We start from the raw sequence: 6,088 nt of genomic DNA on the forward strand, positions 1-6,088 counted from the left end.
ATATACCTGTTTCACCACTACATTGCAACTATCAATATCATGCAGACCTATATATATATATATATATATATATATATATATATATATATATGATAGTTAGGTGTATGTGTGTTGCAACGACTCACAAATCTATTACTACTCTACAAATCATGGAGATTACGTGAAAAGAAATATGAAGTGGTTCAAAGGATACAAGATTTAGAAAGCGATGGATTCCAACAATCGGGACGACTCGACTAATTCGGAGTTTATGTTGATTTTATACGGGTTTTATCAAAACGACTTTTATAGAAGCGGTTCGAAAATCGCAGCAACTTGCAACAACTTTTAGTGGTCAAAAGCTGAAAAAAGCCCAAACAAACAAGTCCATCAGCCACGGCTTGCTCCTACTGACGGCTTGCTGCATAGATTACCATCGTCAAAATAAGAAAAACAAAAGGGTACCACAGAATCCCGTTGTGGCACAAGGAACCATAGTTCACGAATAGTACGTGTTTAATCAAAAGAAAAATTGGGCATCAGAGTATCAACTCAAATGGCAGTAACAACACGTCCTGAAGAAAACTTTTACTGCAACCAAAGTCAGCAGACGCCACCACAGATGGATGGGTTAGATCCGGCACATCTACTTTCTGAATGTCCACTTACTGAGGAAAGGAAAGCGAATGTCTGGATGGCACTTGCTCCTACAGCCCATGTCCCAGGCGTTGGCGTTGCAGCAGATGGTTAATCCTCCAGAACCTCCGCGACTGTCGAGCTGCAGCCACGACGTTGAGCCACATTCTTGCCGACTCCAAGCCATCGCAGCCCTCTGGAACAGCGGTGGCTCAAAGTATCTCAGGAAGTTCCGAGCCAGACTTGCTGCAGTAGGCCAATATCAAGCATCCTCAGGGACAATTAAAAGATGTGTAACTATCATCTGGCTCAAACAAAAAAAGTAAAAAATTCAGTTGATTTTGTTTTGGTTTGTTTCCTTTGAGTTCTCACCAATGTCAAAGGAATCGTCAACCTTAGGGTACAATAACTCAGGCACAATTAAAATATTTCTTGTTCTTAACAAGCAGACAATTCTATCTTGGTGGGATGGCATAACGGAAAAAGAAAAAAAACAATAATAAGACCAGATTTCCCCAAACATAGTTTTGCAAACTGTACCAAAGATGAAGATGGTGTACCTGCCTTCGTAAGGGGGGCTCTAAACAACATCTTTAGATGGAATCAACTTTATTTCTTCTTAATTACAACTGGAACACCACTCGTGTTAAGTAGGTGGAGCCAAATAACAAACAATTTTTTTCCTCCAACTAAAAGCATAGAACAAACTCTGGACCCTTGACTCAATTGAACAAACCATGGCTGAACTGATACAACTCTTGAACAAACTCTATCCTAAACACTTGTGGACACCACTGACTCTCATAAGTTTTCCCGATGAATGTGCCAACATCACATTCTTATGTAGTTATGATGAATTATTACGATCACAACTTTCTATAAAAATCCAACATTAGCCAACGAAAGTATAAAACAGAACCTTCAGCTCTTAAAGTTCTTGTCATGGTGTCATTCATGAATCATGATACTTCTGCTACAGGTAAGGAATTCCTATAACTTACACTAACTTCTTTTAAGGAGCTATAAAACTGATGCCCGACAGAATGATTCAATATTCAAAACCCTTGGATCAACCCCATTTCAACTTGACTATGAAAACGAAGTGATAAAAGAATGTCAACAACAGCCTTAAAGTTACAAGTGGTGGATTTACAGCAAATTTCCTATCCAGACATCAACTTATCTTCCAGTCTTCCTATGAGATAATATGTCTTTGAAGACCTTCATTTCACCATATGAATACGAAGGTTTTCTCCCAGTAACCAACTTCATTATCTCTTTCCCATTCCTATCCTTTGAGATAGCCATGAGGCCTTTCAACAGTTGGTTAATAGTATCGACACTGGGAAACCAATTTTTCTCCATGCTATCCTTGCACAACCTGAATGCCAAATCAAAGTCCCTTCTCTCACAGAGGTAATGGACCATTGTCTGGTAAACCTTACTGTTTGGCTTGCATCCCCTCCCGTGCATCGCGCCAAAGACCGTCTTGGCCATCTCATGCTCACCCATCATGAAGAAACCCTTGATAATTAGATTGTATGTGATCTCATCTGGTTTGATCCCCGCCACATAAATTTTCCGTGCCATCTCATTTGCCTGCCACCCCCTTCCCCTGTTAACCAGGAACTGGATCCTCACATTGTAGGTAGCAAGTGTCGGCACCCAACCCCTCAGCCTCATGAGATTCCACAAACCATCCCCAACCTCGTGTCGGCCACACTTATAGAAAGCAGCCATGAGCGTCATGTACGTGATGACATCCGACCGCAAACCAGCCCTCTCCATCCCCTGCATGACCCGGTACGCCGCACGCAAGTCCCCCATGTCGCAGAACATCTTCACCACCGTGTTACACGAGATGTCATCCACCTCGACGTCGTACTTCTCTGGGCCCTCCTCAAACAGCGACAGAGCCTCATCAAACATTCGTGCCCGCAGCAGGACCTTCATGGTGGCATTGAGCGACTTTGCGGTGCGCGGGCACCCGTACATCCCCATCTCCTGGAAAGTCCGTAGCGCGTGGCCTGGCATCCCGGCCTTCCTGTACAGGCCGATGATCCTAACCACGAACCCTTCCCGCCTCCCCTGGGCAGCGCCTTGTGCTGCTCGAGGATCTCCTCGACGAGGTCATTCCGACGAGCACCCGCCAGGCGCGCCACCGCGTCCTCGAACGCGAAGCGGTTCTCCACCAGGAGGCGGTTGTGCGCATTGGCCCTGAACAGCTGGTACAGCCGCTCCGGGTCCCGCTCGTGCTTGATCCTTACCAGCACCGGCTGCTCCTGCTCCTCCTTGGCTGCAGCGGTTGCGAGAGAAGGGGAAGGGGAGGAGGAGTGCTGGCCGACGCCGGGTCGGCGGCGGCGGTCACCCTTGGAGGCGGATATCGCGGCACGACAGGCAGCGATGGTGGGGAAGTCGACGGGGTGCGAGGACTGCGCGTGCGCGGATGAGAAAGGGTGGCGGCCCGAGGGCGGGCGCGAGAGCCCCGCGGCGATGACGGCGGGCGGGCAGATCGCGGCTGTCGCGTCTGGCGGGCGGGCAGGCGGGCGGGTAGGGAGGCGGGGGCAGTCTACATTGCACTCTTAATAGTGAGTAGAGATGATCGACCCGCCATAGGTGGCTACCGTTCTGATGCATTGTCATTAAAAGAACCTTTCTATTTTTTTATGTATTGTATCTCTAAAATTATCATTTTTAAATTCTAATGTTCAAGGTTGTTGACGATTCCTGAAATTCTAAGCATATATGCCATAATATGTTTGTGTTCAGGAGTTTCAAACGGGTAGTTTTGTGAAATTATATCCTAGCACGTATCTCAATATATACTAGCACAATCAATTATCCATTCTGATTTCTGACAATGTAAAACGCATATGTCAAGCAAGGAACACACTTCTTTATAGCACTTTCGTCCAACCCACAATTCAGTTGCCTAATAACAAACTTCCGTACAATAGCCACAATTTATAGATATAATAGCCAACTGCTAATAACAAGGTGTCTTGCTTTCTTAATTAATTAACCATTCACCTAAACACCACCACCACAAGAGGTATTTCAGTACAGGAATGCAGTCTAAAAATTAACAGCATAAAACTACTACCTCTCCATTTCAAGCTCTGTTCGTAAGTATAGCCCACTCTCTTCATGCTCCTTATGGACTGTGACTACGAACGCCTGTCAAAAGAAACTAAGAGATCGCTTCAGCAACTACTGTTAACGTAGCATATGAGTCCCGATGAAAAAAAAAATTATCAAAATACACATCTGACAAAGTCTAGCAATACTGATGCACATGAGATAGTAGAGACTATTCCTTACTTCTGGCTTAACACAAAACAAAGGCAATGCCAAACCAACGGATCTTAGCACTTCTATATCTAATGATATTGAAGAGCCAAAATTCTCGTACTAGGCACATGATTGATTTTATGATTTTAAGCCATTCCGTGGACTGTGAAATTGTGGCATTCCTACTTACAAACCAAATCGATCGATTTCAGTTTGGCGAAGAGAAAGTTCACTCACTGAAATACTTCGGCCGCTCGCTCGTGAGAGAGAAAAAAAAAGAACACACCGCATGGCTGCCTACCAACCGTAAAGAACTGATTCCTGTTAGAACACACGAAACAACACAGGGAAGACCACCTTTTCTCATGACAAGGCAAATCCAAAGACAAGCTTTTCTTCTTTTGGATTTATACTGAGTACAAAATCATAACAATCATCTATAACGCAACACAAAGAGTGAATGAAAAGAAAAACATTGACCCATCAGCCACATCAGGTAGTACTGTACTCAGGTTGAAGCGAGCGAGATGAAGAGGACCCAGTGACGGGCCTACTATTGTGACATGGATATTCAATAAATACTCAAGAAATTTATTAAAAATAAGTATAATATATATATCAAAAAATAAAATAGTATTCAGACTAAAGTGAAAGTATGGCTGGTGTGTCTGGTCGTCTTGCGGGCTAGTAGCTAAACTGTAATTGGTGGTCCAGCAACGAGCTCCTGCGAGCTCCTGCGTGTTATCCTCCTAGTTGTGTTGTACATCTACACTTATTGTCCACTCACATTCTCGTCCAGTCACCCTAGCACAGCGCACAACATAACCATCGAGATTCAATCATCATTTGTCGCGGCGTTGCCTGTCGACTGTCACCCGTCGCCTGTTGCGCGCTCGGTGGCTGTATGGGCTCGCGGTGCCACCTGTCGTCCACCTGTGTAGCGGCTCCACGGCGCCTCCCATCGTCTGACGCCAACTTGTGGCCTAACGATGGTGTCACCTGCATAACCACTTGTTGCTCCTTGCCCGATTGTTTCTTGTCACTAGTATTTGAACAATTTTACTTTATGATCAATTATATGCTCAACTAAACTTGATTTTGTTTGATACCTATCACATAAATGTTATAAAATTATTGTTATGTAATATATTACGGTATTATATATCATATAGTTACTTCATATGATTGATTGTTTACCTCTTAGTAATTTTGAATACCATGTTTCAAATCCTGGCCTGCCACTGAGCGGACCTGGGTTCCAGACGGAGCCAAGTGTGGCGGGCGTGGGGTTGGCGGCGTCGAGCTTGCGTCGCCCGTCGCCTCCCATGCCTAGTACCTGTACTAGGTCGTCTTCTCCGTCGCCGCCTCCGTCTCTCTCGCGCGCTAGCCGGAGACTCGAGGTGGCGGAAGAGATCGTCTTGCTCCTTGGGTTAGGTTACAGGTGCAGTGTAGTTGGGTCACGGTTGGGTGGGGTCGGCGTGTTCATTATACGGCCACGAAACAATTAAATCGAAGAGAGCACTAAGGCCAGTTTGAAAAATTAAATCCCTCCGCGATTTCTAGAGATTAAGAGCTAGTTTTGGAACCCTATTTTCTCCAAGGATTTCCATTTTCCCCAAAAAAATAGTTCATTTACTATTGGAAAAATAAAAACCCCTCAGAAAAATGAAGTTCTCAAACTAGCCATACGTGAGAAAATGAGCTATTTTCCCACTCAATCTTCGGGAATCCCGAAGGGAATTTATGTTTCCAAACTAGCTCTAATAGATTTTTAGGGTAAAATCATATTAGCAACGATTTATATCTTGTGTAAGGTTTATAACCGATTTTTTTGCAAATTAACATTTTCCTCGTAAAAATTTAACTTTTGGGCACTTGGACGACTTATTGTTGTTTTTGGATACTTTGCTCGGCGCCATAGGCCTATGGTGCCGAGATAATATGGCTCAGCGTCGTGACTTATGATGCTGAGCTATCAGATGTGCTAGACTCCCATGTTGCACTGGCGCCAACATGGCCTTGCTCAGCGCCACACATCACGACGCCAAGCTAGGCAAAAATGGCATGCATGCCTTTCCTCTTCCCCACGCTATCTCCTTTCGTTGCCGCGGTGTCTCTTCGTCGCGCCACCGTTTCTCCGCCGCACCGCCATTTCTCCTAGCCACCATGCCCCTGTTCCTGG

At 44.9% G+C, this 6,088-nt stretch overlaps 1 pseudogene; it reads right to left on the reverse strand.

Moving 5' to 3' along the window:
- Positions 1-1,669: 1,669 nt before the first annotated feature.
- Positions 1,670-5,233, reverse strand: LOC103628226 (pentatricopeptide repeat-containing protein At1g80150, mitochondrial-like; annotated as a pseudogene).
- Positions 5,234-6,088: the final 855 nt, after the last annotated feature.

Source organism: Zea mays, chromosome 5 (genome assembly GCF_902167145.1).
Source record: "Zea mays cultivar B73 chromosome 5, Zm-B73-REFERENCE-NAM-5.0, whole genome shotgun sequence".
Classification (NCBI taxonomy): Eukaryota; Viridiplantae; Streptophyta; class Magnoliopsida; order Poales; family Poaceae; genus Zea; species Zea mays.